This window comes from Berghia stephanieae, chromosome 4 (genome assembly GCF_034508935.2).
Source record: "Berghia stephanieae isolate SIO BIC M18660-M18661 chromosome 4, UCSD_Bste_1.3, whole genome shotgun sequence".
Taxonomy (NCBI): domain Eukaryota; kingdom Metazoa; phylum Mollusca; class Gastropoda; order Nudibranchia; family Aeolidiidae; genus Berghia; species Berghia stephanieae.
In genome coordinates, this window is record NC_088363.1 from 22,958,502 (window position 1) to 22,980,892 (window position 22,391).

The window sequence follows — 22,391 nt, forward strand, 5'->3', positions numbered from 1 at the left end:
CCACACTGTCCCCTGAAGGACTTGCAAAAAACTAGATCTAATCATAACAGAACAATCTATTCTTAATCCCCTCCAATTTGAATTCTGTCACTTTTTGTGTCTCAATTAGTCTGAAATATTTTGTATGGATTGTAATGATTTTTACACAGCCTCAAGATCTATTGAGCTGGATTTTTTTTCCTGGTTTCTCTAGTGGTAAATCGATAATAAATATTTCTTACCACCGTTTGGATATGTCATTAGTCTAATTTACCCTATTGAGCTATTGAGACCCATTCTTTTCTCTCTCTCTCTCTCTCTCTCTCTCTCTCTCTCTCTCTCTCTCTCTCTCTCTCTCTCTCTCTCTCACTCTCTCTCTCTCACACACACACGCATATATACACACACACAGACACACACACACACTCGCAATTCGCATTCTAATATTAATGAGACAAAATTGCTAGTTTAATATCTGAAATTCACATTTGTATAGATAATAACACCGTATTGATAAGCTGATATAATTTAATTTACTACTATTACCATTGAAACCAAAATAAACTCCCATAGGCACTAATCGAGCCTGGGTAATGTCAAGATTTTTTTCTGACACCCCTATCCACCTTACAGTGATTCTGTAGCTATGTGTCTGTTGGAAAGTACTTTTGTTTTGGATTACTGGAAAATAAATGAAAAGTGTGAATTACTGGATTCTTCTTAACTATTTTGATGGAAAACAATCACTACAGTTTTGGGAGCGATAAATTCAATCTTTGAATATTACAGATATCCTTGGGATGGGAGTTGTCACTATTATTGGCAAAGCCCATATTTATCAAGTTTAATTTTAATCAAAACCAAAATAAAATCCCCCCCCCCCCCCCCCCCCCCCCCAACACCAAAAAAAAAAAACACATTCACTTTACTCATCCTGTGGAGAATTTTGTCTTTTGGGTCTATCTTGAGAAAAGACCAAGATAATCCAGTCATCAGCAGCTGTGCAATGATGCAAAGTGAACAATAGGGGATAATTTTGTCACAAGGAAAAAACAAGAAGTCAACAGTGGGGATCAAACCTGGATCTCTGGGGTGGAAGTGAAATGCTTCTTGGGGTCATGGATAGCTCATACGGTAGAGTCACAATCTCCACAGCCAGGCGGAGTTGTACCAGTAAGGTCGTGGGTTTGAGCCCCCATCGCCGCTGCGAAGTTTTTATTCTCTGTTGTCTTCTGGCACTTTCCTAATCACTTCATTTCTTGTTGATCCTTTTACTTTTAGCCATTTGTTCCTATATCATCTGCTTGAGTTTATTGCATTCTTATTAAACTGCACTGGAATTGGAATCGTTCCAGTGTGATAATGTGTGCATTTTCTATATCATTTCAAGTCTGGTGCTTGCTCTGCACTTACACAGCCTCAACCAATGTCATTAAAGAATTTTATCACAAAGCTACTCTTCTTTAAGGGTTTGATGCTTATTAACTTTTAAGGCTGAATTTCTTTCAAATTATGATTTATCCCATTATTTATCTGGTTGTAGAATTGCAGACTTCAGCGTTATCACCAAGGAAGTAATAATATTGTGTTGTGACCTGGGCTTAATTGAAGCCCAAGTCACATCACTGTTACTGCTCTTTTTGTGAAAACATCTAAATTTGATTTTATAAAAATAAATAAAAGCCTTTTCCGCCACGACATCATACAAAATCATCGCCTAGTCATTCCACGAAGGAATATAGATAACTCATCAAACAAGATATCTGATGTCAACAGGAATCACCCATGTTGTCCAAGTGAGCAAATTGGGGGTTAATAATCTTGCTCAAGGAAAAAAAACAAAGTGCCTGAAGCGGGGCTGGAACCCAGGTCCTTCCGGGTCACAGGGCAATGCCTTAACCACTCGGCCACTTCACCTTTGATTTTAGGTTATAGTTAAATTGAATCCCCAATGTAAAGTGTTATTATTTAAGAACGTTAAATCACTTAAAACCACATTGATTACTTTTGGGCAAAGACAAGTGAACTGCTCTTTCTGTGCTTGTGATCATTCCTCTTTTTATGTGTCACTTTGCCATCATTCCTCTTTGTGGCCTTCTGATAATAGGCATTTCAAAAGCCTATAAAATTATACCTTAAAAATCTAAAACACGGTCTTTTGAACACGAAAAGAAAATCAACTTAGAAATTCAATGAAAGAACTAGATTGCTTCTCTTGTCTTGAATAAGTTGAATCGATCTTTCAGATTAAAAAAAAAAAGGACATTAAAGAATTCTGTCTTCAAGTTTTCTACCTCTGTATTTTGTTCTGTCTCAATTATTTTATCTTGACCATTGTTTCACGCCAGTTTGAGTGCCTGCTCCTTTTTCATTTATTTTCTGAATTTAAGGTTTTCATGTCTTTCCTGGTCAATAACCATGTTTCATTGAACAAATTATAACAAGGGAGATGATCAATGAAAGCAGTTCATAGATACATTTATATTTTAGGTTGTTTCCCTTAGAAAAACATTTGACCGTATCAAGTATTTTTCCATTTAACTGGGGCGGGGAAGGGGTGACATTCAGGTCAATATGTACAAGGGGTTGTGTATTGACAACTATGTTGATTAGCTCCGAGACAGTGCTGTGATTTTGTCATTTAACTAAAATAAAATGAAATAAGAGAGAGAGAGAGAGAGAGAGAGAGAGAGAGAGAGAGAGAGAGAGAGAGAGAGAGAGAGAGAGAGAGAGAGAGAGAGAGAGAGAGGAGAGAGAGAGAGAGAGAGAGAGAGAGAGAGAGAGAGAGAGAGAGAGAGAGAGAGAGAGAGAGAGAGAGAGAGAGTCAATATTTTATGATCCGTCTCCCAACATCGCATCTTTTTTTACAACAGCCATCTATTTTTAGATGACCTAAGTGTGTGGAGGTCTCTCCCACCTAATATCAATTAAAAAAAATAAATAATAGACACTCACTGAACTGATTGCAATATTGGTTAGATGATAGTCAAGCGCACGGAGCTGCCTAATAAGTACCAATGTAAATCTCTTGTCGATGGAAGTTTTTGATCTTATTTCAATTAAAAAAAAAAATTAAAAAAAAAAAAAAAGCAAACAGGAACACATTATGTTCCCTTTCCTGTCACCAAAAATAGCTAAATAAGTAAATAAAATTTTCAGAAATTAAAAAAATATAGATACGCAAATGTCGTCAGATTTAAATTAAATTTCCATCTTAGCAAAGTAGGTCCCTTACACCTTTCAAAACAGATATATATATATATATATAAATATAATATATTTCTGATAGTCATAGAAAATGCTTTTAAATTTTGAAAATCCATGCATAAATAAGAAAATGAGAGCACATTAATGTTTTTTTTGTTTTTTTTTTTGCTTGCCAGATCACGTTAGATGTTTCAACTTTGACGTCATGTAACTTCACACCTAAAGGAGTAGACATCCTTGTGAAACCTATTTTTAAAGCTTAGTGACTAGAAAATTAAAGATAGCAAGATTTGAACTCGATCTATACACACTTTTTTTTTCAAAAGTCTACAGTCGGTCGAATTTAAAAAAAATTCTCGCGAAAGTAAATGTTTCGGACACCAGAATAACGAAATATGCTTAATAAACATAATTATCTTACAAACTGATATACGTAATGTTCGTCTACGGATAGACAGTACTCCAGGGAAGAGATCCATTTTTCAAACATTTTATTCAAATGGGCTTTGCAAAATAAATTTTGCGCGTTGGCAGAAATATATCTATACTCACATCAAAATGCATAAACGATAACACATCTCGCGAAATAATGTAGATAGAGGAAAATATTTCATATTTTAGGAAACTGGAACCGATGAATTAAAAAAAAAAGCATCTTAAATTTTTGTTAGAGTCAATATTTCTTTCTCAAAATTCAACATTAAATAATGCACGTATAGCAATAAAGCTGAAACCCTCTTTTAGATGATACCAAATTTAGATCTGTACATTTTTTGATGGCCGAAGAATCAATATGGTTGAATGACCCGGCGTTTAAAAGGTTGCCTCGACGCATGACACAAAAACATGTTGTTTTTTTTTTTTTGGGGGGGGGGGGGGGGGGGGGGTTCCCCCCTCGAAAATGACGTCTTTTGTGGTACCTAAAATAATTGTTTTGAAACTTTTTGAGGTCTTTCCATATACTGTAAACTATCCCTCCGTGTTCATTGGTATGTCGATTAATGTTGTTAATATAGATCGGATACATGGTACAAAACTACCTACGTCATTGCATTGGCTACATGTTCCTTCGCACGGAGGGTTTGACAGTTTGACAAAATGTGTGACAAACTTTATTAAAGTGATACTTTTAATACACAATGCAGAGCGGATATATCGACAACGGTTGCATCGACATCACGCTTATATCGACATGACATCAAAGTCCCGTATTTTCTTTCTATATATAACATTAATATAGATCGCCCATTTCATAAAAAATTACCACAAGACGGTTATATCGACATTGCGAATCAGTGATACCGGCAATAATTTGTCTAAAAAAAAATAATGCAAGTTAGATACGGTCAAGATATCCTGCAGTGAAGTAAGACACAACCGTCAATGAAAATGCAGAGATATCTCGCTGTGATGTAAAAATAGTAGTCAAAGAAAAACAGAGATCATATCCAATGACATCCCGTGAATCGTCATTGATCAGAATCGTGATGTCAGCGGTCAAGTCCGGGGCTGTGCCATCATTTCTCGGTACTGATACCAGAAATGGGAATCCCTGATATCAATCTTCTTGGCTTTCAACAAATAGGCTTACGAGAAACGTTCCCTACATCACCCACTACGGGCGAGACTGTCTATCTTTCTTCGCAAGCTGCCCAGCCAACCCCGTCCTGGAACCGAGACTGAGTGTCACGAAATGAGACAGACCTCCAAAAAGAAGTAAATAAATAAATGAATAAATAACTAAAACCCCAACTATTTCTCAATTTCCCTAAATATAATGCAGCAGCGGTGCTTGGCTTATAGGTCTCGATATTATGGGCAAGGTCAATGCCATTATTACTGGTACTCAGTCTCGACACCAGTTGACAATAGTTAAGTTTTAGAAGACGTCATTGTTACCGATGTGGAGTCAGATGAGGATACTGTACTATTGGGACCAGTTTCCGGCGATGCCACTATAGTAGCTATCAAGTCCTTCTTATGACTTCATGAAGGCACTTCCTTATTTGACGTCCTGCCAGTGCTTAGGAAAGGAACATTATTCTTGGCCGTCAGAGACGGACTACAATATTAGACTTATTAAAGTCAAATAAAGTGAACCGACATACATTTCAAAATCGGCCTTTTTAAGCCCCATAAACCATCAAGATTGACATCCCTTGTTATTTTCTGGCATTTTCTCATTTGTTTCCCTTTCATTTTTTGGGATTGCCTGATATATGTACATCACGCATATCTCGACATTTTACCGCGGTCCCGACGATGTCGATATTTCCGGTTTTGTCGGTACTAATTAATCGAATGTGAATATGGGGTAAAGTTAAACGACTTCAACCAGATAACTGCCGTAATCTGGAAAAATACGTGTTTCAAATTTTGGCCAGAAAAACTCATCGATCGATTTAAATTCTCTCATCTTGGCAAAAACTCTCAAACTTGGGACCCCGCCAAGATTCGGGTCAAGAGCAGTTAACTGGTTAATTACAGCCCTTGTTTATTGGTCATATGATATTTAGTATACGAGATATTTATTTATCAGAAAGATGACTCTCTTCTGCGTGGTCTCGATCTCATTGTTTCGTTAAAAAATATTTTAATTCGACACAAATTTTTATTTATGAAAAACAGTTATTTAGAGCCAAAAGACTCATGGAGCTCGAGTTTATCCAGGTTTTTGTAGTCGTAAACGGACAGCGATCATGGCTTGCTACCATTTTGATGGATGCGAGTCTATCACAAAAGTGCTTTCTGCCAGATTTGACAAACTCAGCTAGCTACCCCATCACTGCTGGGTAGACAGCGGGTTCAAAACAAAAACAAAAAAAGTAATATCGACTGCATCTGGGATCGGTTCGGGTCCCCTTGCTTGTAAAGCGAGTGCTGTAAACTGAACTACCGAGATCATGCGAAGCAATGAAAAGTAGACCCGAAAGGGAAATATTGAATTGAATGATGTGTCAATTATTACTCTTCCTTCCCAATAGCGAGTTCTGGCCTTGCCATTTCATTTATTGCAGGGGTGGATGGATTACTCGGAGATGCTGAGTTGATCTTCACCCAAGTCGCAATAATCTTTTTTCCTCTTTTAAAAAAAAATATCAGCCAGGCTAGATGTTCTAGACATATCACAGTACAGACCAACCAAATCTCCCGATTTCTTTTCGAGAAATTCCTAATATTTGTTCTTTTTCCCGATTTCTCCCCATCTTGAGCTATTTTACCGATTAAAAAAAATAAAGCATTATTATATTTTACCTGAAACTACCATCATCATAATCATCATCATCATCATCATCATCATCACCACCACCATTATCACATGTTCATTGAAATCTTAGATTTGTACCAAATAATTCCCGAATATGCATCTGGAAAGTAGGCAAGACTGCATTAGAGTATAATATAGATATGAATATCGGATGGTTAACTTTAACGATGTTTTGATGGAGATCTCGCGGAGTAAATTTAAAAAATCTAATCTGAATCTCATGGGGAACAAAAATTATGTGATGTCAAAAAACTGGTTCCAATATCATTGGAAAAGTAAAACCGCTCACCCGGAGAACTGGATGCATACCATGTGTAATTGATCTTCTGGATTCAGAGTGATGGCATCTTTTCTAGTCTAAATATATTGATATGCTGGTCGTCAATAAAGATCATCCATCCTCGCTCTTTTATGTCCCGTAATCCTAAAAATCTGCCAATACACCCTGCTACTAAAAAAGTTAGGCCTCCTTATGATTCAATATGTAACCTTTTCATTATTAGTCCTCCGAAGGACTAGTTAGATAATAACTTCCAAGAGGTTTGGAACCGGAAGGGTAGAAGGTATACGCACGACTTCTCTACCCTGTTGACTGATTTCAGTAAATACTTACACACACACACGCGCGCACACACACACACACACGCACATACACACACACACATACATTCACAATCACACTCACGCAAAAGTAAGAGAAGACTACCTAATGTTTATAGTCTTATGAAAATTAAAAATGTTCCCTTATGATCAGCTGGGGGGAATGAATAAAGTGCGTTGAGACTTGTATTTGTGTAGAGACGGTTTCAATATTCATGCTAAGCGTTTAGATAAAATACTCACAACATCCGTCAGCCATATAATAAATATACGAAGACACTCATTTAATGCTTATAGTCTGATTGATGGCATTTAATTTAGGGAGACCTAATCGGTCAACAGGCTGTATAAAAACAATAGCAAAGAGCCGAGTGACGTCAACTGCGTTCCTTCTATATAGTTTTTAAAAATGTCGTTTCAAAGCGGTATTATGTCGGGATGAACTAATTGCAGAAAAATGAATTTACAATTTATAAATAGAACGAAGTTGACGTCACTCAGGTCTTTCTTTTGCAATACGCTTCAACAGTCGTAAAGTCACTTTCCTTGTAATGACGTATGGTAAATTAGTAACTGGCTCCAAACTATCGGAACAATGGCGGACGCCCTTTATGAAATATTTCTCTGACGAGCCTAAAAGCGTATCCAGGGAAAAAAAAAATCCCCATTATCTTATCATGTTTTGACTTTTACACATTCTGATCACAAGACATATGAACAGTTCTAGCCAGTATGAAGAATAGAAAGTACCGATTTTTTGTATAGAACCACGATGGCCACCGTTGCTGGGCGACGTGACATTAGACTATTGAATTCAATTCTCACTAAACTCAGATTATAAACGTCTCGAAATAAAACATTCTCGATTTATTGAAAAAAAGTTATTTAAAAATAAAAGAAAAGAACGACTGATTTTGTTAGGGAATTTCGAACATAAAAGCATTATCAGATGTAGGTTTAGAGTGTGTTTTTGACAAATGTTTTTTATGTGTTTGAAGAAAATGTCACCTTCTCTAGGATGAGTCTGTTGACGTCAATCTTGTCTTGTCTTTCCATTTTCCCCCTCCTCCTCCACCCCCCTCCTCCTCCTCCCCCTCCTCTTCATTCTTTTCCTCCTCCTCCCCATTTTCCGCCTCCTCCTCCTCCTCCTTTTCCTCCGCCTCCTCCTTTACTTATCCTCCTCTTCTCCTCCCCTTACTACTACTACTACTACTACTACTACTACTACTACTACTACTACTACTACTACTACTACTACTACTACTACTACTACTACTACTACTACTACTACTACTACTACTACTACTACTACTATTTCCACCACCACCACTACTTCATCATCATCATCATCATCATCATCATCATCATCATCATCATCATCATCATCATCATTATAATCATCCAGCTCCACAACTTATTCGTCGTCTTCACGGAGGGTGGGATTTCCCTCAGGGTAGGGCAACGTTTGCCTCCCTGGTATTTGGTTCAGACCACTAAAAGATGGTCTATACTGGGTTGCTCCATGATTTACCATATGTTTGAACTACAGTAAACCAGTTAAACCGAAATTCAGTTGGCACTCGAAAAATTTTAATTAAGTATTTTAGGCCTTGCCGATCTATATAATCGTCAAGAATGGCAATTTTAATGGATCTCTCTCTCTCTCTCTCTCTCTCTCTCTCTCTCTCTCTCTCTCTCTCTCTCTCTCTCTCTCTCTCTCTCTCTCTCTCTCTCTCTTTCTCTCTCTCCGCCCCCCTCTCTCTGCGCCACTTTTCACTTTTGCGGTTCATGTTTCATTAGGTGAATATATGCAAGAATAGTTTATTTTATCCAACCCTATCCTTGACTTGTTGGTGTAGCGATAATTTGTAGACTTCAAGCCTTAATGAATTGTGTCATTTCCAAAGCCCTCAAATTGACTTTCTGTCTTACATTCCCATTTTTCGTATGAGTCCCTTTTCATATTGATGGCGTTGTATTGAGAAGTAGACATGGCATCACATCATGGTGGTGGATAGCTCGCACGGTAGAGTCAGATCTCCTCGATCAGGCGGAGTTGTCGTACCAGGAAGGTCGCGGGTTCGAGCCCCCATCGCCGACTTGCGAAGTTTAAATTCTCTGTTGTCTTCTGGCACTTCCCTACTCACTTTATTTACTTGTTACTATTTTTTATAGTGATAGCCAATTCGAGAATTGCTTCATTGTTTTTTTATATTTTTTATTCTTCTTTTTGACCCAATACTTTTTTTAAATAGACATTTGAGAATTCCCAGTCTCGACTAAACTTCGCATGACGCCAGTTTCTGTTTTCCATCCTCCGTCCCCTGCAGAGATTGATGGTGTCATTGCTTTGCGGTGATATCAATAAGTTATCTAACCTTGTCCGTGACCTGTTGGTATTGACGATAATTTGTACTCCAAGCTTAAATGAATTTTGCCATTCCAAAAGCCCTCAACCAGACTTTAATTTCTTAAATTCACATTTTTCGTACGAGTCCCACTTTATATTTATGGCGTTGAGTTGAGAGAGATTGTCATGGACATTAATTGCATCAATACTTTTTTGTTGTTCTTTAAAGTGATGTACAGATCGAGAAATGCTCCATTGTTTGTTAGTTATTTTTTCTTCCTTTTACCACGATACGCATGTTTATCAGTGAATACTATTTGAGGCATTTGAGAATTATCAGCCTCGACCAAACTTCGCATGACGCTAGTTGCTGGTTTTCCATTCTCTAACCCCTGCAAAGCTCGTGATGTCATTGCTTTGCGGTGTTCTCAAAAAACTTTCCTGGGGATGATCTGTGACGTGGTTAAACTTTGCCAGGTCAGATAAAATTAGATATTAATACCAATTCATTCAAAGCTCAATTCATTTGGAATGAATGAATGGGTAAATGAATGAATGAATGAAACCGACATAATTAAGAATATCAGATGGAATTAAAAGACATGTGTTATGATTTATTGTTTATGCGCTGACGCAAAGCTGAGAGAAGGTGTGGTAACTATGTATCGATGTTAAATCTATCTCTCTTTCTGACATGGTCGTTTTTTGCATCGCAAAATATCACTGATTTGCGTAGCTGCCGCGAAATCTGCATTTTTTTTCTTCATATATTTGCAAATTTTCGAGATTTTGCAAAGAAAAAAACAAAACAATAATAATAATTTGTTTAAAAGGCAAAAAAAAAAAATAAATAAATAAAATTTAAAACCCCCCCCCAAAAAACAACAAAAAATAGACGATTCAAAAAAAAAATAATTAAATTTGATAGCTCGTGTAGAACAACAGAACGTGAACGATAATTAATTAAGAGTAGTTTCTTTTTTACTACCCCATTTTCTTCGTTTTTTACTGGCTCTGATATGACCTTACATTTGTTGCAAGCACCGTGATATCATTAAAAACAAACAAATACCTTTCCCTTTCATGAAATAAGTATGGGTTTTTATGATTTTTTGTTGTTGCAAATTTTGCTTCTTTTTAGCTTGCAAAATTTGGGATTTTTTCTTGCAAAAAAACCGCCATGTCAGCTCTCTCTCTCTCTCTCTCTCTCTCTCTCTCTCTCTCTCTCTCTCTCTCTCTCTCTTTCTCTCTCTTTCTCTCTCTTTCTCTCTCTTTCTCTCTCTCCCTATCTCTCTCTCCCTCTGTCACAAAAAAACAAAAACAACGTGCCGCTGATAATTTTTTTCTATTGTAAAAAGTTATAAAGAACTTGTCCAAATTCTTACGACTATTAGAACTATTCTTTGGTAATAGAATTGCAATATATCCAATTAATTGGATGAGTTATCACTTCAAGTGCTAACTTTGCAATCGTTGGACCAAAATAGCTACGTGAGTGTGCTGTATGGACCATTTCTTACATGATTAGGAGAATTATGATGAAAATATTGTTTATTGTGACATATTTAATGTTTGCTAAAAATGGCAGCATTGTTAAAATCATCTCTATTTTACTGTCTGCAATATTGCGTCATTTTTCTCTGATATTGTATTTATGTACATAGTTTTGAAAAACCACTGAATCTTTTTTTTTTTTGTTTCTCAATTCATATTCATAAAATTTTAACAGTCAATGTATCAGGATTTGTTTTATTTGTATTTTGAATTTAAAAGAAATTAAATGAAGAGTTTCAGAGATGTTTTTTTTGTTTGGGGGGGGGGGAGGGGTTGGACCACCTGATATAGATAGAATGAAGATGACGTCACTCAGGTCTTTGTTATTGTGTTTTTGCCATCCACGGTTATGAGTAATTCTCACTTAACTGTATTAACCAGACTATAAACAACCATGATTACACATAGTTTTGTGTGTTTGTCCGTTATAATTCCGGATGGCAATGTTGTGAGATTCTTAACTAAGCCCATACTATCTATATTATGTTGACTAGCCTATTTTTTGCGAGTCCATCAACGGACTTTATTGACCGTTGATGGCTCAGAGGATTAGTCTCGGTCTAACCTCATTCTCACGATAATCATTCATCATTAATATGGCAACGTAAATACACCTGTAATAAGAATTTTAATTTTGTGATCGGTCCACGCCATGGCTTACTCTACTCAGGCCTGACCAACGTGCGGCAGTAGACAAAATGTGGAGGCGATAACAGGTTTATCTTAACAGTTGGGTTTTTAATGGTAAACAATGCAGTTATCTAATAAAATCATTAATATACTCATTTAGGCACTGTATGAGTACTATAAGCCATTTAAAAAGCCAGAAATATTATTTTTGAGAAAAAAATAATAAAAAGAATTTGAATACAAGATTTACCTCTATGATAGCTTTAAAATCTTTTGTTTTGGCTCCTTGTCAGATGGCATGTTGGACAACTTGCAGTAATTGTTAAGCAATATGTTGCTCAATATGTTACAGTGGTGCTCTTTAATTTGAAAATCAAACATTTCCGAAATTTTATACAAAGTATTACTTAATGAATTTCGACACACGTTGTTTGCAATAGACTGAAAAATAATGTAGGAAAAAATTGTCCACTGACAGGTTAAATCATTTGCCTTCTTCAAACCCCCTCTGTCTAAATTTGATGTATAAGATCCAAACTTATTAAAATAGGTAAATAAAACGTCCTCCTCTTCACCTGCGTGATCCTTACGTGTGACATAACCAGCAATGTATACTAAACTTTGTTTTACTTCATCTTTGACGGAAGATTCTAGATCTGGCAAATTGTCAACAATTTCACAAACTTCTTCTGACCACACAAATCCACATTTGTCACAAGAATGACCTGACTCAGAAGAAAGCTCGTCAATATCAAAACGTAGACGAAGTAGTAATTTAGTTTGAAAGATATTAACTTTTTCAAGAATTTGCTGGACATTAATGAAATAAGTACCACCACTGCCTTGTCTCAATTTACCAAAAGCTTTTTCTATGGGATCAGTTGTAAATTTTCCAAGAAGAACATATTCAGAAGACTCCAATAAATACTTTGTTAGTTCAATAATTCCTTTACATGTATGTTGAATGGCTAAAGAAGTATCACGAGTAAATTTTTTCTCTCTTTTACCCTGTTGGCTTTGTAATTGAGAAGCAAAATCAGAAAAATCCTTAAGTATTTTTAATCCTAAATCTTTATCAGTAGAAATGGCTGCGCGTAATGGATCTTTGAATCGTTTGTCTTCAAAGCATGATTTTACATTCATAATTTTCCAAAATTCAATTACCTTAGATATAAAATTTACTGTTCCGTCCACATTTTCATCTTGCATTCCAGGGTGTTCTATTAATGCTACCTTAGTCTCCTCACAGAAAACATTCAGACAGGTTTGAACTTTTTGTCTCTCAATAGGTTTGGGATTAGCAGACTGATAATTTAATTTTGACATCTTCACTAGACTTTCATCTTCCATTTGCTGTAGTTTCTGTATGTGTTCCCATTTAGCTGTAAATTCATCTCCATTATCCTCAAAAACAAGTTGTCCCGTTTTTTCTGTGAGCCAGTTATTTCTTATGTTTTTAACTATATGTACAAAATCGTATAATAAAAATATATTGTCGGTTGTCTTCCAAGGAGATTCTAAAGAAAATAATTTGAAAAACGATTGATTGATTCTATTATTATCACAAATGATAGATACTACAGTTCCACCTGCTTTTTTTTATATTTATTCAATAGCTCATTTGTTTGATCAAACATAAATTGTGAGTCCAGGTTACGCACAGGCAGCATTTTAATTAAATATGATGGACCACCAAAAGGTGAAACTAACATAAACCCTAAAACTGTTGTTGCAAGTTCTTCTGGCTTATTAACAGATTTTCCGAACAGTTTTCCTCCATGATATGTTAGGAGAGGTTTAACATAGACTTCATCTATCAATAAAATATATTTTTTTTGCTGTTCCTCTAAGGAAGAAAAGACACTTGTTAAAAAAGTTAAATCGCTGGTATTGTTTACTTTAGATGATATTCTGTTTAGGGTGGTTTGGCTTGGTAAACCAAAATCCTCACGAAGACGATTATATAAAGATCGGGAAGTAGCTAAATATTCAAAAGCTCGTACTATGATATCAGGTGAATATTTCACATGTTTTACTGCAACTGTATTCAAAGTTGAACATTGTTCTAACAAAACAGACTTTTTGTGATTCAGTTCCAAAGAATTAAGATAATCTAAAGAAGCCTCAAGTTGTGACCATCGTACAACTTTTGTAATCCTGTTTCTTGAAAGCGGTGTTATTGATGTTTTTACTCCTGCGTGATATCCATCGAAGCTTTGATCAGGGTTGATTTTTAACATAAACCTTGGAATGCCAGAAGAATGCAAGTAATCTGTTGATTGTATGAATAAACAATTGTTGCTTACAAAAGAATTAATCTCGCAAGGAAATTGTCGACCAGCTATAGAAGAGCACAAAGTATCAAAGTCTACAACATCTTGTTTAATAAATTCATTCAATTCATCTGGTTGATGACAACGTATCGCTGAGCTTGACTTTGTAGTTGTTCTAGGAAGTGGTGGTGGTGTTGGTACTAAACTTCTTGGAATGTTATCAAAAATAGAAGGAGGGTCTTTTGGTCTTAATCTTCCTTTGACTGAAATTGTTTCAAACCCTTCAGGAAAATGTTTGATGCAAACAACAGTGTTTGATGTGTTTGGGATATTGTCACGGGGTATTGCTTTCATCCACCTTTCACGTTCTTCTAAATTTTTAGGAAGTCTATAAACAGTAATTTTATCAGTTGATTTATAATTTGAATGGCAACCCGTAACACAACATTTTCTCCCCATGTTTAGTCTAGACCTGTATTATAATTATGGGACCTAATGCAGACGAAGACAACTTATATTCTAAGAAGTCTCTTTACTTTCACTTTGAGTCAGTCAGAGAAGAGTAAGCGAACAGAGTTAGACTAGACTATCAATCTTGATTATAAAGTTAATTCAATTTAAAAAGCAGGTAAAATAATAAACAAATAGAGTTATACTTGCATACGATATGAGGAAAAGTAATCCAAAGTGAAATAATACAAATTAGACACAACAGTAATTTGAAATTGACACCGATAGGAGGCTGCCATTTTGTTTGCGGCAGTAAACATGCCGTTCTCTTTTCCTCCTCCGATAAGATTTATACAGGAAAAAACAATAATAAAATTTAAAGTATTTATCTAATATTAATTCTAGTACATTTCGCAATTGAAAAAACACAATATAATGATTGTGGTGTTAAATATAATTTTCCCTCTTTCTTTAAAACCTAATCCAAGTTTAGGGCTGTTACTTTTTACTCCCTCCTTTAATGGGTTGGCATTCTCGCCTCCACATTTTTAACTGCCTGCATAATCGGGAGGCCTGAGTAGAGTAAGCCATGGTCCACGCCAAAACCTGCTCCCGGTGTTTTATGTTAAATCTACAACGGTGAAGGGTTGTCAATGCGCTCACCTACCGACTTTATCTTTGTCTCGATCTATGTTACTTTCCACGAGGTTTTAAAGCAAACATGTATCACATTTTTCTTTAAAAATTAATACCCCCCCCCCCTCCCTTAATTTTTTTTCTAAGTATAATTATAATGTCATATTATTATTATTATTATTGTTCTTGTTGTTATTATTATTATTATTATTATTGTTATTATTACTATTACGTATTATTTAATTTTACTTGTTGCGATCAAAATCAACCTCATATACCAAGAAATCTAATATTTTGACTTTATGAAAAAAAAACCAGACACCCAAGAATTTCCAATTTTAGGGATTTATCTAGTTTTAAGATAAGTATTTTGTATGATTGAAAAAAGAACAATCAGTTCAATCAGCCAATTTGAGATTGGGCACAGAGCAACACTTGATGCATGTATGCCCCCAAACACCGTCACTGTCACAGTTTAAGGGTTATCCAAGTAAATAATGTTGATAGTGGCTGACAGGTTTTGTGTGTGTCTGCGTGCGTGTGTGTGTGTATGTGTGTGTGTGTGTGTGTGTGTGTGTGTGTGTGTGTGTGCCCTGTCGAGACGTGTATTATCTTTCAATAGTTTGTTAAGCGGTATGGCATGCTTCCTGTCGGGGTCTCCTTGATCGATTTCTTTCTGGATATTGTATCGGGTTATAGGGTATTGGTATCACGTGTAAAGGTATTGCTTTGTACCTTGTATATATATATAATATATATATATATATATATATATATATATATATATATATATATATATATATATATATATATATATATATATATCCCCCTCTCTCTCTTACTCCCCTCTCTCTCTCTCTCTTACTCCCCCCCCCCTCTCTCTTACCCCCCCCCCTCTCTCTCTTTCTCACCCCCCCTCTCTCTCTCTCGTCTCTCTCTCTCTCTCTCTCTCTCTCTCTCTCTCTCTCTCTCTCTCTCTCCTTCTCTCTATGTGGGCGTGTGTGTGGCGTGTGAGAATTGTACAGACATACACACACACACACACACACACACACACACATATATATATATATATTATATATATATATATATATATATATAATATATATATATATATATATATATATATATATATATATTGCGCGACCGTGCGAATGCAGATCTATTGGGCACCGTTACATACAGCCCAAACAAATCTGAGAGGATTGAGGTTATAAATATCTTTATTACTTATACATGGTAAGATAAAACTGTCACTGATTGTCTTGACACTCGGCTGGATATAATAGATATTTGATTCCATGGTTTATTTACTGTATTTTGTTCTATTTTTAAACAACTCATTTGTCCAATTTTCAAAATATGATTTTGTGCTCTGTTCACGAGAATAAACAAGTGTTTTCAACAGACAGAGAAATAAGATAGACGAGAGTTAGATAGACAGATAGATAGATAGATAGATAGATAGATAGATATAGAAGAGAGAAGGTAATAGAAGATAGATAGAGATGAGAGAAGAGAGAGATAGAGTAGAGAGAGAGAGAGAGAGAGAGAGAGAGAGAGAGAGAGAGAGAGAGAGAGAGAGAGAGAGAGAGAGAGAGAGAGAGACGTCTTGTCCGAATATGATTTTCAAAAGAAAATTGTCTCAGTTTTTAAAACCTTGGTTTAACAAATACTAATTTGGGTACAACATAATAGCCATTATTATAAACACCCCCTCCCCCCCCCCCCCCCCCCCCCCCCCCCCACTCCCTCTAGATTTTATTTGGGACCATTAGAGCGAGTCCCAGACACGGGAGTTGTTTATGCACCTACGTGTCTTTGAAAATTTCCGTGTAGCTTGTTCCGAATCCATTGTATTTTTTCTTTCTTTGCTGCAGACCACGGGGGCGAAGTGGCCGAGTGATTAAGGCATTGCACTGTGACCCTGAAGGTCCCGGGTTCTAGCCCCACTTTTTTTTTCCTTGGGCAAAATTATTTACCCCCAATTTGCTCACCTGGACAAAATGGGTTGTTCCTGTTGACATCATACATCTTTTTTGATGAATTATCTATATTCCTTCGTAGAATGCCTCGGCGACGATATCTTATGATGTCGTGGCGGAAGGGCATAATAACCAAAAAATAAATAAATAAATAAAAAGATCACGGAAAGATCTTTACAAAAATCTAATCGGCTTGGTAAAAGGGCGCGAAGGATTGTTCCTATTGGACCTAAATCAAGCAAATCTGAAGATTTTAAAAAAACGTAGCATTTAAAGTAGGAACTCTCTTCCCCCCCCCCCCCCCCCCCCCCCCTGCCCGCCCGATATTCATTGCTTAAAGCAACAGCAATTATAGTATCTTACCCTCAGGATCCTGGGTGGGGTTCCTGACGTCCCATAGCGGACAGGGAGACACTTAACACTTACTGTGCCTTCTATCCTCCTTTATCTGTTTTCCAACAGGCTTTCTATCTTTGTCTTGGAATGAAATTACTTGGTTTTATCCTAGCCCTGGCCGGAAACCTAGCTGGGAGGGAAACAGTCAAAGGTATAGTTAAAGTTTTGGAAGATTATATTTTTATCTTGTATATCATCTCTCTGTTATGTTTTATATTTTTCATTTTTTTTTACATATATAATGTAGGATCTGTAAACATTTGAGTATATTCCTCTTAGTGTGGACCTGTGCTTGTGTCAGGATGAGACATTCAGGGGATCTCAAACTAAATACACTGATAGTATGCTCTTGAAATCGACATCTGTTCCCTATATGTGAACCAATTCTCTTTTGTCTTTTATTTTCTTGGGTGCTTTAATTGTAATTCTATAACTTTTTACTGTCCTATTTTATTCCTTTTTACTGGCTCTGATGTGACCATAATGTGTTGCTTGCGCCGCAAAACCCCCCAAAACAAAAACAATCACCCACAGGATCAATAATGTCACTGGTTAATCTCTCAGCATTCTCCGCTAGATTTAAACTAGGTACAGCCTGTGAATTATTATTTAAAGTTTACTTCTTTTGGATCGGTGAACGATCCCCCCCCCCCCCCCCCCACCTCCTTTAGTCAGGGTTGACAATGATATAGCCGTTTTTGGCAAGGGATGCTATTTCTTCATTCCTTCCTCTCTCCGCTCCCACCGTACGATTTAGATACTTACTTACTTTCTCCTCTTTGGTGTTTCATAAACACATAAGGTCGACAGTAAAGAGCACCAGTGACTTCTGTCTTGCGCCAGCTTCCGAGCATCACCCCAGGTCTAACCGAAGAATGTAATCTCTCTTTCCACCGATCTTCTCCAAGTCCCCAGTATTCTTTCCCTATTGCGATTACCCTGTGGTGTCCATCTGAGAGCTGTTTTCGGGATTGCTACCTCCTTCGTCCAACAAACATGGCTAATCCACCTCCATCTTCTTGATTTGATTGTTTCAGAAATGGGGGCGATTTAGATAAATAAGTACTTACTTTACCTACTTAAGTCCTTAACTCCAATCGGAGCATAAAAGACATCAATGATTCTTAATCATTTGATCCTTGGGTTGTCTTGACCACTTGCTTCCATATGTATCCACCCCTCGTTACTTCCTCCAACATGCTCCGTTGTCAATTATTTCTTGGCATGTTTGGTCTTGTTTCTCTTTGGGGATTCCATGTGAGAGCCTGTCTTGTGATGTTGCAGGCAAGTTTTCAAAGTGTATATTTATAGGTTTTTGACTTGCACCTTCCCAATAACCTCCATTCCTGACCTTATCCGTCCACGTATGGGATTGATACACGATTTATTCGAGTTTTACCAATTAACCTTTATCCCTCTCCCACCCCCACCCCCTTCGGTTTGGATTTATTGACGATGATATTCATGGCAAGGAATGTTATTTTATTTCTTCGTTCCTTTTTCTCCCCGTTCCCACCATACGATATAGATAAGGGAATGCGGCAAGCCAATGGTTTGATTTCAGGGCGAGGTGCCAGAGATTCGATCACTTGATAACAGCAGACTCCTAATATGTTCAGTCTTGAACAAGGGTATATATATATATATATATATATATATATATATATATATATATATATATATATATATATATATATATATATATATATATATATATATGTATATGCAACATGGGCTATGTGTGGAATAGTGCAATCCGACGTATATCTATTTATATGCAGATCTGATGAATTGTTTTGGGCTTATTGTTTTAATGTACATACTCTCAAATCAACTAGAAATATTGTCCATCATTGCCTTCAGTTGTCAGACCTTCTAATATGTGTACGTAGGTGCAAATGATAATGATGATGATTATTATTATTATTATGATGATGATGATGATGATGATGATGATGATGATGATGATGATGATGATGATGATAATAATGGAGCTTTGCCCCAAACACTGTAGCTCTATAGATTTAAGAACTACGAAACCAAGAACAGTAAAATTTGCATTATTGATTGGGAACGACAAAACACTGGGAGCGGTAGTCTATATGATTAAAAAATAATAATTTGGTTTCTTCAAAATTTGAATTAAAAAACAATCAAACCAAAATTACAAGAAAAAAAATTATGAAAAATTCAGACACCATCAAAACGACGATTTCCTCCACAAATAACTTCCGGTGTGCGTTGTGTATTATTATTATTATTATTATTATTATTATTATTATTATTATTATTATTATTATTATTATTATTATTATTATATTATTATTATTATTATTATTTATTATTATTATTATTATTATTATTATTTATTATTATTATTATTGTTATTATTATTATTATTATTATTATTATTATTATTATTATTATTATTATTTAGTAATGGTGATAACATTAAAAATAATGAAATCGATGATGACGATGATGTTTGACGTTGGACGTCTGTTACCTTCAGTTTAACGTCTAGATTGTAGTCAATGTTAAATGTCCATTATGGAAATTTGATAGACTATAGTATCGAATCCTGGTGGAAATGGTTTATTCATGGTAAAAGACATTTTTATGATAAATTATTTTGAAGTCATCAATTTCCCAATATCAGGACTACGATGTAAGATACTTCGAACATGAGATGGCGCTTTGAGAATGTAATTTTAAAAATTTAAATCGCACTGGACATTTTGAACGCTTTAAATTTTGATTTCCTTCTCCTACCATCACGACTTTCTTTACGTTCTTTCCTTTGAAAAATGTTGTTGCTTGTTAGTATTTTTCTATTTGTTGTTGCTTTATTTTTGTTTTTCATTCGATTCCCCTTCCCTCACCCCCCATAAAGCTCGTATTGTAACAACGGATTTCTGAATGTTAGTAATCAACGGAAGAATTACCTCCTCTAGAATTTGTCAGCCTTAACTACCTTGTAGTCTTGTGTTTTTATGTGTCATAATCTCTAATGTGTGCTTGTATTCGTGTGTGTGTATATATGTATGTGTGTGTGTGTGTGTTAGTGTATTCACGTTTTTGTATATATAGTCCGTTTTCTTTGACACAAAAAGGACACGGTGCAGTAGGATCGGTGGGCCGAGACCCCACTGGGGCAGTTCGGGAATGAAACAACTCTTCGCCCGGGGTGTCGTGTTGCCGATTTGATCGATCAACCTTTACAATTGGGAAATTTTTGAGACTTCAGTACCATTGAGATTATCCGACGGGCCTGGGCCTGATAAATGAGAGGTGTCTTACAGTTCTGGGTGGGGCCTTTTGACCCCCCATGGCGGGCAGGATCTCACTTGCTGTGTCTTCTATCTCCCTTTATCTGTTTTCCGAGTTGCTATCTGCCTTTGTATTGTAATGAGAATACATGGCTTGTCCTGCCTCTGGCCGGAATCGTTGGCTTGGTGGGAAAGAGTCAAATGTATAGTTATAAGTTTAGGAAGAAGGTATTTTTTCCCCCTAAAAACATCTCTCGGTATGCATATTTTTGTTTTGAATATATAATGGTTTATAATCATTTGAGTGCATTCCTCTTAGTGGGATCCTGTGCTTGTGTCTGGATTAGACTTTTATGTGATATCAAGCTAAGAACACCGATGGTGTGCTCTTGGATTGTACATCTGTTGCCTATTTCAGCCATTCCCCTATGTCTTACTTTTTCTCGTGTGCTTTTAATTGTAAATCTGGAATATTTGATTATTCCATTTTCTTCCTTTTTGCTGGCGCTGAAATGACCTCAGTGTATCGCAAGCGCGTAAAACCCTTTAAAACAAAAACAAACAAAAATAGTCTGAGATTTTGATTTTATTCAGGCTGAACCCATAGATAGATTACTCTATGGACCAAACTTTTTAAAACAACATTTTCCTCACATCATATAATCTTGCAAATATTCTCTTGCGATTTCTTCAAGATAGCTGTTTCATGCGTTTTATTTTTACAGATCATGTGACGTATCAAGTTCCATCGCTGATTTGAGCTCAGTTTCCGGTTTGACTGCTTTCGCTGTTAACCCTCACGACTCTTTCCAGCCTCTGTCTTTTCTCTCGAGCCATATCTAAAGTCCCGCAGGTCTTTTCTTTCAAACTGATATTCCCCCTCCTCGGCCCCATTTCAATAATCATAAGCCACGATCTATCACTTTGTGAAGCAAGAAATCCGTATTTTGTCTATGAAGCCCCCAGCTGGCTTCCACGGGGAAATGCTCTGCTTCTTATTCTGTCTCCTCGCAAATTTCAACAAGCGGTCCTCGTAGCGTTTTCCTTTTTACAGATATGCTGTTCTGATTTCATGATTGGGAACCTTGATCTCAACCAAATAAATGCAAATCTCTTTTCTTGATCTTGCGCTAAATTATTATACCCTCCCCTCAATGTTGGGCATGGCGGTTTTTTGATGATATTTGATTTTTTTTAGCTGTAAATTTTATTACTCATTCATTCATTCATTCATTCATTCATTCATTCATTCATTCATTCATTCATTCATTCATTCATTCATTCATTCATTCATTCATTCATTCATTTTATAACTTGGATATGACATGCAGATAGACAAAAGAACACACGCACACATACACACACTATTATTATTATTATTATTATTATTATTATTATTATTATTATTATTATTATTATTATTATTATTATTATTATTTATTATTATTATTATTATTATTATTATTATTATTATATTATTATTATTATTATTATTATTATTATTATTTTATTATTATTATTATTATTATTATTCGATTTTTTTTAGCTGTTAATTTTTTTGGCCATTCATTCATTCATTCATTCATTCATTCATTCATTCATTCATTCATTCATTCATTCATTTTATATTTATCCATTCATTTGATAACGTGATACACACACACACACACACACAGAATGAAAGAAAGAATGAGAGAACACTAGAGAGAGAGAGAGAGAGAGAGAGAGAGAGAGAGAGAGATAAAGAGAGAGAGAGAGAGAGAGAGAAAAAGGGAGAGAGAGAGAGAGAGAGAG

The 22,391-nt window shown here is 35.9% G+C and overlaps 1 protein-coding gene across 1 annotated transcript in view; it reads left to right on the forward strand.

The window, feature by feature from the left end:
- Positions 1–22,391, forward strand: part of LOC144970254 (uncharacterized) — a 46,206-nt gene that overhangs the window by 1,075 nt on the left and 22,740 nt on the right. The window lies entirely within an intron of this gene.